Genomic DNA, 12,103 nt, shown 5'->3' on the forward strand with positions numbered 1-12,103 from the left:
GTATGTAAGTATATGTATAAAAATGTAACTATATGTATATAAGTTATGAAATATGTATATGTAAATGTACGTATGTAAGGAAATATATGTATATGTAAGTTGTGAAATGTTCTGTCAATTTCGGACTGTGACATTTCTAAAGCAATTGGTTTATAATATTTCCTGTCTGGTAGCCTTAATCTTGTCAATGTCCCCGTTCTTTGTCTATATTTTTTTCTCAAAAAAACTATGCCCCAGTTTTGGTTCTGAAGGGTGTACTAAATTTATGTTGTGGTGTGACCGAACCTTATATAGGTTGCCTACGTATCCGCCAAGGAATCAGGTCAGCGTAGTTCTGTTATATCTATGGTAAAGGGTTTGTTGGATTTTTATCTAGGTGTGACGGGTCTGTATGTTGATAGTCTTCGTGTAAGGTTTTTTTTTTTTTTTTTTTTTGAATTTTCTGTTATAGCGCAACCGAACCCTATGTGTGCTGCCTACGTATCTCACCATGAGAATCAGGTCAGAACGTAGTTCGTATGTATGCAAAAATCTTTTGATTTTTGTTCTAAATGCAACCGAACCCTATATGGGCTGCCCACGTATCCCCCATGAGAATCAGGTCAGCGCAGTTCGTATGTATGCAAAAATCTTTTGATTTTTGTTCTAAACTCACATGCATATTAGGACGCGTTATTTTTTTTTTTTTTTTTTTATATAATCATTTACATCTGTTTGACAACTTGTTTGACTCTCTTTGATAAATTATTTGCTACATGCCTTACTTGACTTTACGTGATCATGACTTTACCTAGATATGTTCATGAAACTAACATCATTTATACTGTATGTTTATTTTATCTTATTCCCAAAACAGAGAGTTGGTTCGTGTTGACACTCAATGGCTGACCACCCTTACATCACAAGGTCAAAGACATCATCGTTACCTCAACGCAGCTGGGTTGTTCAAGGAAAGGCAAATATTACCGCACCTATTTCGACTGGTCCGGAAAACATCATGGTTTCTAATGATCCCCCTGAGACTTCTGAACATAGCAATACTATCCAACGGGATGAACATATCGCCCGCCTAACTCAAGAGATTGAAGATCTATGCAGAGAACTGAATCGGGTTAGAAACATGATCAACTCATCTATTACACTCCAAACTCCGCTTCCTGAACCTAGGAACGTCACACCAAACCCGCCTCGTTTTCCATCACTTGAATCCCCAGCAGAGTCGCCAAGCTGTCACACCCCATTTTTACCCGGAGGTTAAAATTAGAAGTATGACGTATTGGAGATTCCTGTTTTTTGTTTGTGTTATGTTAAGGAGTCGCCACCTAATTATTTACGGTGAATTAGGACACCTGAAGTTTATTAAAGTTATGTCTAAAGTTAATTCTGTTTAAGGTCTGCGAAATTTAAGATTCTGGATAAGGGTTCAATTAGTCTAAAGGGAAGGTATTAGGCACCCTTTAAGACCCATTAACAATGGTTAACCGACCGGACTTATGATTAATTAGGCTGAGTGTAAATATAGTATTATAGGAAAAGGAAAGCAGTTTGTAAGTATGGCCAAAGATAGATATGTCAGAATGCTATTTAAAATAGAACTTGTAAAAATAATAATAATTTGTATAAAAGACTATTTTTTATGCTGTTTAGAAATACAATTTATAAATATTGTTAAAGTTTTAAATAAAAGTATAATAGTGTTGTTTAAAGTAATACTTATATAAAAAAAAACATAATAATTTGCGTAAAAGAAGATTTTAAATGTTAAATGAGACTGGAAGATATTGCTAAGGCATTAGATAAAAATATAATAATGTCATTCAAAAATAAGATTTGTAAAATGGGATGATTTGCTTATGAATAATAGCATTTTTAAAGGATAGTTTGACAAAAGTGATCTTCAAGTAAAAAATGATATTACATGAATATGATAATATAAAAACGCCTAGACTTAAATATGATAAAAAGTCCATGAATTTCTTTCTATATTTTTATCTCTTTATTTAACATTATTTGCGCTAAAATATGCATGATTAAAAAGTGTGTTCATAAAATGTATTTGAGTTTATATTTTTTGTGTATCCGTGATGTAAGACTAGAAACGTGATCTTAATTCAAAATATATATTTACGACCTCACGTCCTTGAAAAACCGATTGTTCTAATATAGATAAATATTGTAGGTATTGTAACTAATTTAATATGAAAAATGAAACTATGAAATTAATTATTGGTTCTTTCTACCTATTTTACTAAAATCAAAACCCCACTGATTTCGCTAAGGTTCACCTAATCTAAGCAAATAAAATAAGTAAAGTGTTAATCAGGTAATTATAAATTAAATACACATAAAAAAAAAGGGCAAAATGATTCAAATGGGCTCAGGCCCATTTTCGTGTTGTTGCTGTTTGCTATTGGGCCACTGCTGGGCTGAAGCCCAGCAGATTTATGCGCTGCTGCGGATCTGTTTGCTGATGTTGGGCTTGGCCCAAATTTTATCTTCTATTGGTGCTGCAGGCTGGGCTGAATAGAGAATGGAATCATGTTGGGCTTTTAGCCCAACGCCAAAATACGGAAGAAAACGAGTCTCTCGGACTCGTGTGCGAGATGATCATGCATAAAACGAGAGGAAACGATTAGTATATGATCAACGAATATGTAAAATACACACTCAAACCAGATCAGCAGGTTGTATATATTCTGTGTATATTTAAATATATCTCATGCATACATATTCATAAGGATGTGTAAAAGGTTAAGGTTGGAAAACTTCCTCTCCATCTTCCCGATGCCGCACAAGTTCCAAGGAATTTTCATGAATCCCAGGCATGGCTAACACCGGGAAAGGCTTGGATGACCCCAAACTGTCATGGTCCATCTAAAAAAAACAAACATGTCCAAAAATGGGACAAGGGAGCGCAGGGAACTCGAAACAAAACTCAGAACAACTCAAATGATAACAGCAACATTCAAAAGAGTATTGAGCATATAGGATTTCCAGAAAGGAAAGAGGAAACGACCTATTAGCATGACACACACATATTAAGCATAGAAATTAAGTCCATGACTTAAGCTGGTCTAGGCAAGAGTGTTAAACCAAGCAAATTACTCAAAATAGCATGGATGATAGTGTACAGTCAGACTTCAACTAGACAAAACAGTTAAGCATTTCTATTCTTTTAAGTATAGGAAAGGAACAAAGCATAAAGTCACAAATGGGAGAAACAGCAGCCCAATGTTATTGAGGGCACAACGAACATAGCACTCGAATAAAAAAAATCCATGGAATAACAGAATTAGAACAATTTCCAATAGTTCAGATAATGTAAAACAGAAGGAAAAGGTGTGTGTTCCCAAGAGTTTCAGGTTTCAGGACTGAGACAACATACAACATAAGATCAATATCTGGTCCATAGAAGTTGCGTCTCATTTTGTAGCCACAGAGGAAAAGATGAGAAGCCTATCAATTGCAAGAATAATTAGGGTGACATTCAGACATGAGGGCACAAAAAGAAAGCATAGGACAGTGGCAAATATGAAAAATGAAATACCTGATATACCCTATAGCTAGCAGAAGCATGTCAAGGAATTACTAATCTATTTAAACACAGTTGCATACCCAAAATTTTTACACAGATCATGGTAAAGCTCAACTAGTGCACAAAAGTTTCAGAATTTGACTAAGATTAACATGCACTCTGTGATCAAACTAGTCATGAAAACAGTACAGAGATACAAAACATACTAGGAGATACTGACTTAAGCATAGATAGAGGGTGTTCACATCCAGGCCCAGCAACAAATCAAGAGAAAAACAGAATGCAGTGTTATCACAGGAATGAAGGTTCATACATACATTACAAGGAAAAAGGAGATAAAGAATTAGTATTCTACATGGTGGACTGATACTAAACTTGATTCAGGACAAATTAAACAATGTAGATATATTTAGCTATTAGTTCAAATGCAAATTCAGTTCCAAGAAACAAACGCAATGAGAGATAATCATTAACGACCAGGGCAAGACTAAATTAGTTAGAAGTAAACAGTAGCCTGCATAATACTACTAAGATGCTGAACTTAATCTAACCAACTGAAAATGGAACAAGGTTTGATAAACGACTTGTTAAGGAAACTAAACATAGAATTCAGATTTGGAAACAAACACATTTCAACAACCAATACCGACATGTTAGGTAATCTTTCATTGTATTTAAATCTAAGCGGATTACATTTATGATAGGGTATATTACCTGAAAAAATAGAGTAAAAGCAAGGCAATGCTGGCCTGTTCTAATTACATACGGAGTATACCTAAGATATACACACAGTGATGTGTATATCGAATATATATTGAATGTATATTTTCTTCTTATCCCGGTAACCTACTGTATATCATATGTATATCTGACTCTGGAACAAATTATGAATCATGGAAAGTTCAGTCTAAGCCTCCAAACTACTACAGACACCTTTCAAATTCGACTAACGATTAATATCCTATCCTAACAGCTCCCAAACATCAAACAAATAATGCGACAACAACGAAACTACATAATCACTAAACATACAGCAGGATAAACTAAAAATCTTAACCAAAACAGAAATTAAAGCTTACGAGTGATAAGGCATCGAAGTTTACCTTTTTTGTGCGCAATGAACTAGGGTGTCGAAGTCGTCGAATCTACACTCGAACGTTAACAGATTAGGAATCGACAAAAATGGATTCGAAGAGTTCTATCGCAGCCAAAGTCCACCAAGACAGAACGAACATTTACCAATCTTAAAGTTAGAATCGTAATCAAAATGAAAGTCCTAAAAAATGCTAAAGATTTCTGGGTGATTCTTGTTGTATCCCAAACAAACTCAATCCGTCCTTTTCTCCTTTTCTTAGTTTGTTTTCGTTGTTTTTATACTGAAAAAAAAGGAGCGGGAGAGAGAGACAAGTGGGGGACAGGGGTGAGTGGGGAGCGGAGAAGAAGGAGGGAAAGGGGGTGAGTGGGAGCGGCGTGAGGCGGCGAGTGGAAGGGAGCGGAGTGAGATGGGAAAGGAGAGTGGGAGGCGGAAAGAAGGAGGGAAAAGGAAAGGAAAGAGTGAAGGGGGAAACCCTTTAGGGCTTTCCCTTAATTTGAGTGAAAATGGGCCGGACCCCGTCCATTTGTGGACTGGGTCAAATTTTGGACTGAGTATTGAAAGAAATGTCTAGAATTAAAAACATAGCCTGGTCTAAAAAATTGAGATAAAAAATATGGTTTAGTCTAAAAGATATTAGGAGTTAATCGGACTTTGATTTGGGGTCCGGTAAGTCAAAATACGGACCGAGTGCAAGAAATAGTTTGGCTTCTAAATTTGAATAAGAGACTCATTTTGATTAACGATGTACTAAGGGTGCCAGAATATCACCTAATACGGAAATATGTAATTATAAAAAGACCCGGGTAAAAATTATATGATGTCGCAAATGACCGTGCAATAATATTTAATAACAAACGCTATTATTTAAATGTGCGAAATAAATGTGATGTGTGTGCGGAAGTTGGTAGAAACGTTGAGAAATGCAAATTTCAATAATACTGAATAATAGTAGCAAATAAATAGCGGTAGTAATACTGATAAATAACAATGATAATGGTAATAATGATAATGTTGATGATAATGGTGATAAAAAAAATAATAGTAGATATAATAATAATGGTAAATAACAAACATTGATAATAAAAAATGATAATAATTAATAATAATAATAATAAAGATGATAGAAATTAATAAATAAAAAATAATAACGATAAATAACAATTATTGATAAAATAATGATAATAATTAATAATAAAATAACGATGATAATGATGATAAATAATTGATAACAAAAAATAACGCTGATAATAATGATTAGTAATTAATAATAATAATAATAATAATAATAATAATAATAATAATAATGGAAATAACAAGAATGATAATAATAAATGACAACTAGTAATAAATGATAATTTAAGAATAATAATAATAATAATAATAATAATAATAATAATAATAATAACAATAATAATGATAATAATAAACTGCAGAAGAATAAATAAAACGTGGGTGTTAATAAAAGACTAATAATTATAGTAAAACTTAAATGCATATTTTTTAATTTCTCGAAATACCAGAAGTATAAATAGGTATTTCGGAGGAGATGCGGGACAAAATTAGGTGTCAACAGTATATAGAATGTAAGGATTTACAAAGTGTTGCCTTGTAATTAATTTGACGAATCCGAACCCGAAAACGAGACGATGGCTAACCGTTTGAAATTTGTGATAAAGTAATGCTTATAATGTTAAAAAAAATAAAAGTTGTGATATTAATAGTAGTAGCAATAAAATATCGCGAAAAATAAAGTATTTAGCTCGTTAGTAAATTTAAAAACCCGGGTAAATTAAATAAAAGAGGGACAAAATTGGGTGTCAACACCTGATATTTTTTTCTGCGTACAATAATGTAGGCTCAATACATCAAGGATGCGTAAACGTTCGGATCGTCATTTTAGGGGTTGAAAATGTGCCCGAAGTAAGTTTTATTTGTAACCTTTAGGTTTAAGTGTTCTATATACATAGACGTCCATTTTTGTTTGAAGACTTGTTGTCATTAGCTTAAGGTTTTTTATTTTTAGGGTTTAGATTTATTGAAAATAAAGCCGTTGCCAAAAGGTTTTTAACTGATTTAGCGCAGTATTTTACTGCGCTAAAGTTTTTTTTTTTTTTTTGTATAGCGCAGTAAAATAGCAAGCACTAAAAAAAAATTGGCAATTTTTTTTTTTGGAACACGTAGTGTGTTTTTTCATACTTTGACCAACAATTAGTCGTGTGTCAAGACTCCGAAACGTCAATATTTTATATAGAACCTGATATTTTTTTCTGCGTACAATAATGTAGGCTCAATACATCAAGGATAGGTATACGTTCGGATCGTCATTTTAGGGGTTGAAAAGGTGCCCGAAGTAAGTTTTGTTTGAAAAAACTTAGTGTTTGACTGTACGGTTATTTTAGTCAACTTTATATGTCGAGAAAATTAGTCAGCTTTATTTTCAAAAATTGAAACCGCAGAAGTGAAATTGACATTCACAGCTATATTACCTTGGGATTTTTACGTTGAAATCTATTGCGTATCATCATCATCATCATCTTATAAGTAAATAAAACTGAAAATTTCAGGCCAATTTGGGGGAAAATTGAAATTGAATGGGATAAAAGGTGTTTTTTTTTAAAATCAGCTCGGCCAAACCGCCTTGTGGCAGTTTGTTCGCATAGATCTCAAAACAATACGCAAGTTAAAAAAAAAAACGCGTAAAACGGACGTCCGAGCACAAAGTTATGACCATCTAAAGTTTGACCACTTTACAACTAGTTTTTCTCCCTATATTTTTTAGAATTATATTTATATTCAAAATAAAGTTATGTCTTGATTAAAAATAACACGCTTAAATCAAAACCTTAAAAAATAAAACACTTAAACCTTAAACAAAACTTACTTCGGGTACCTTTTCAACCTCTAAAACGACGATCCGAACGTTTACGTATCCTTGATGTATGAGCCTACATTATAGTACGCAAAAAAAAAAAATCAGGTTCTATATAAAATATTGACGTTTTGAAGTCTTGACACACGACAAATCGTTGGTCAAAGTATGGAAAAAACACTAAGCGCTGCAAAGAAAAGATTTATTAAAATAAGATGTTGCGATCTTTTTATGAAAAAAAAACACTAAGTTCCTTAAGTGTGTTATTTTTTAATGCGTAACTTTCTTTCGAATATGTTACAAAAAAAAAAAAAAAAGGCCGAGCGCAAAAAACCGTGTATATTCGAAATAAAGTTACGCTTTAAAAAATAACATACTTAAATCTAAACCCTAAAAATAAAAAACTTTAAGCTAATGACAACAAGTCTTCAAACAAAAATGGACGTCTATGTATATAGAACACTTAAACCTTACAAACAAAACTTACTTTGGGCACCTTTTCAACCCCTAAAATGACGATCCGAACGTTTACGTATCCTTGATGTATTGAGCCTACATTATTGTATGCAGAAAAACATATCAGGTTCTATATAAAATATTGACGTTTCGGAGTCTTGACACATGACTAATAATTGGACAAAGTATGGAAAAAAACACTAAGTGTTTAAAAAATAAAGTTGGCCAATTTATTTTTTTTTGTACTGTTTCTATAACGCAGTATTTTACTGCGTTATAGATTTTTTTTTAACAACTTCTATAACACAGTAAAATACTGCGCTAAAACAGTTAACGGCTCCGTCTCCGTGAACTGCTTTAGCGCAGTAAATTACTGCGCTAAAGGTAGTTTTGTAATATTTTTTTTTTGTTGGGGTATTTTGGTTCAAAGTGGTTTTTTTGGGGGCATTTTGGTTCCGGACTTTGCTGGAGGTTGGGGTCCATAGTTCCATGCATTAAACTAGAGCTACCCTCACTCAAGTATGACAGGGTGTGACTCGCACATCATAAAAATTATTAGTGTATATCTTGAAAGCAGTTCATTTGCCTTCTATACCACTTAGTTAATCTTGTTGGTATTATAGAGATGCTTAACATTAGTTAATTTTTTCTTACATTTTTACCAAGAAGAAAATGAGTTCTTGTTCAAATCACCATCTTTTGTTTTGGTCTTAGTTTTTCCTAAATTTCTGAGCTGGTTGCTTCCTTGGCTTCTAATGTTCCTGCAATGTATGAGCTTCACTTTGGAATACCAATGGCAGGTGCAGTTCTTTGTGCACTTAATGCGGGTCATGATTCAGCAATGGTCTCTCTGTTACTTAGACATTCAGAGGCCAAAATCATATCCGTAGATCACCAGTCGATGTTGCTAAGGGTGCATTAGAAAATCTGTCAAAGGCAATTGCCAAGTTGCCCTATCTAATTTTGATCTCTGATAGACAGAGTCAGTTATCCAGCCAGAATAATTATAGGAGCTTGGCTTCAGAGAGTTGGAGTATGAGTCTTTTTTAGCTACTGGAGAACCTGATTTTGACATAGTACGGACAAACGATGAATGGGATGCTATTGCTCTCAATTATACCTCTGGCACAACATCGAGACCTAAAGGAGTCATCTATACTCACAGAAGGGCAAATCTTAGTTCTCTGGCTTCAGTTCTTCTCACTGAAATGGATTCGATGCCTGTCTATTTATGGACTCTTCCCATGTTTCATTGCAACGTATGGTGTCTTACTTGGGCTATGGCAGCACAGAGTGGCACGAACATTTGCCTGACAAGTGTCACCGCAGGAGGGATTTTCAGCAGCATAGTTGAGCACCAAGTGACTTACTTGGCTGGTGCACATACGGTTTTGAACACGATAATATATGCATCACCAAGTGCCCAAAGGCCCCATCCGAGTACAGTAAACGTGATCACAGCTGCAGCACCACCTCCTCCTCAAGTTCTACTTAAGATGAAAAAGCTCAGTTTTAATCTTAGTCACGGTCACGGATATTAAAACTATTTGCGTTTGGAAACCTGAGTGGGACTCTCTGTCACCTGATGAGCAGGCTAGGATTCAGGCTCGTCAAGGAGTGAACCATCTTGTCTCAGAGGAGGTAGACGTGAAGGATTCTGAATCAATGAAGAGTGCACCTCCAGATGCAAAAACAATGAGGTAATGATTAGAGGAAACACAGTAATGAATGGTTACTTAAAGTATGTCAAAGCAACAGAAGATGCTTTTAGAGGGGGTTGGTTTCGAAGCGGGGACTTGTCAGTAAAGTACCCTGATGGATACATAGAGTTAAAGGATTGTTCGAAGGACATCATTATCTCTGGTGGAGAAAACGTTAGTCCAATCAAAATGGAGTCTGTAATCTTTAACCATCCAGCTGTTCTTGAAGTGGCTGTAGTGGGAAGACTAGATGATCTCTGGGTTGAGACACCTTCTGCATTTGTTAAACTGAAGGATGGATGCGATGCCAGTGCAAATGAGATTATCAAGCATTTTCGTGATCGTTTGCCACATTACATGACTTCTAGGACAGTAATTTTCGACGATTTGCCAAAAACTTCAACAGAAAGACTCAGAATTTGTTCTGAGACAAAGCCATGGGAAGTGTTTCAGAAGCTACCAAACTTTAATAAATTTTAGTGTGGATGGGGCTTGCTTAGTAGAACGATCTTTCTGTATTATAGACATAAGTTTGATCATACATAACCAATAAACGGGGCTCAAATACTTAGTCCATTGTTGCTTGTGTTAATTATACAGAAGAAACCTGACAGCGTTAATCAATGATGAAGAAAGAATATAATGCCAACAGAATTTTGTCTAATCCCATTTATATTTGAGGGGCAAAACTAGGCATTTTTCATCTGAATTTGAAAAGACTATTATCCACCGTATTTTGGATAACACATCTCTTCATCCAAATAGACTAGAAACATGAGATATATTTTGTAATTTCGGGTATCAAACAGTGACAGGATCCACTTCATGTGTTGTGTCAAGGGGGCTTAGACCTCTTTCTCCATTACTTTAATAGAAAAATTGCAGAAAAGCAAACTATGTATAAATATGTGTTATTGAATAGAATGGTCATGTGGACTCAAACTTTGTTTAAGATCCTATATGGTCAAAAGTAACCTGCATTGAGATATTTACACTAAACTAATAATAAATACATAACATAAGTTTGTATAAAGACTTATTTCACTTAATCATGATTAATTAATATATATTCTCACTTCATTAAACCACTAAACCGATAAATGCATAATAATTGGAGTTTAAGGCGTAACTTACAATATTAATGATTCCTCTTAATTTCTCATTATAATAACATTAATCGTTTAACTTTGTGTTGACTGGTGATGATTTACAAACGAAATATATTTGTTTAATTAAATTGAGTAATTTGTTTGTGACAGTTACTACTAAAAAAATAGGAATTAGTGACGGACAAATTCTGTAGCTAAACAATAAAATCCGACGCTAATTTTATTTAGCGACGGATTATTAAAAAATTATGTTAGCTATGAGCAAGAATGTGTGTTGACTTTGAAAGATTAAGTAGATGTTTGGCCATGAAAACCAAATATTTTTTCACTTTTTGGAATGTTGAAGTTGGAGCTGAAGATGGAGCTGTGTTTCGTTATAGTTTTTGTAAAGAATATTTTGTTAGTTGAATGTAGTGAAAGTGAAAATAAGGTTTTAGGTGTTTTTCAAATTCCAAATACAATTTCAAATTGTATTTGGAATTTTCATGATCAAACGCTGATTTCCATAGAAAGTGAAAAAAAAATCTGGAAAAAGGTGAAAAATTCTTATGGCCACATGGGTCATAAGGTTCTTATTTGTTTGAAAAGAATCATTGCAGGGTTTGGAGCACTCGTTCAACCAGTCAGATTTAGAATTCTACCAGGTGTTGATTTGTTATATCTACTCGAAGTACTTTAGGAAAAATTCTTTGTGAAAATTACATATATGGCTTCAGAATACCTTAAATGATTAAATTAGGTGTCTTGTCATGCAAGGATTCAGATCAATTAGTTTAGAATTGTGTTATTGAAGAAAAAGATCAAGTGAGAATCTTTTATAGTAAAAACTGGTAAGTAGAATTATATTCTTGTTAGAAAAGGTATCTACTGACGATTTATTTACCTGTTTCAGAGATCAACTTGGAATATGGTACTATTAATGTATTTTGCCTATTTAAAGAGTCCAGGAATCATCATTGAGCTTGTGCATTTATTATACTTCTGTGGGTCTGGACCCCACAAATCTCCCCCTCCAGACTCATTCACCTGAAGGAGGATACACTTGCTTCTAGTTTGAGTGCATTCCGACAAGTTCTTTGCAAAGTTCGAACTTATCTCTCGATACCACCTTGGTCAACATATCTGCAGGGTTTTCACTCGTGTGAATCTTCTTGACCTGGAACAATTCGTTCTCTACCTGATCACGAATCCAATGATATCTGACGTCGATATGCTTTGTTCTCGCATGGTACATGGAGTTCTTGCTCAAGTCTATTGCACTCCGACTGTCACAATAGACAACATACTCCATTTGCTGCAATCCAAGTTCTTGAAGAAATCTCTTGAGCCATATCATCT

General features: G+C 34.1%; 1 pseudogene; it reads left to right on the forward strand.

Annotated features, from left to right (window-relative positions):
• The first annotated feature begins 997 nt into the window (after positions 1-997).
• On the forward strand, positions 998-10,126 carry LOC132637218 (butanoate--CoA ligase AAE1-like; annotated as a pseudogene).
• The last annotated feature ends 1,977 nt before the right edge of the window (positions 10,127-12,103 follow it).

The sequence above is a fragment of the Lycium barbarum genome, chromosome 4 (genome assembly GCF_019175385.1).
Source record: "Lycium barbarum isolate Lr01 chromosome 4, ASM1917538v2, whole genome shotgun sequence".
Classification (NCBI taxonomy): Eukaryota; Viridiplantae; Streptophyta; class Magnoliopsida; order Solanales; family Solanaceae; genus Lycium; species Lycium barbarum.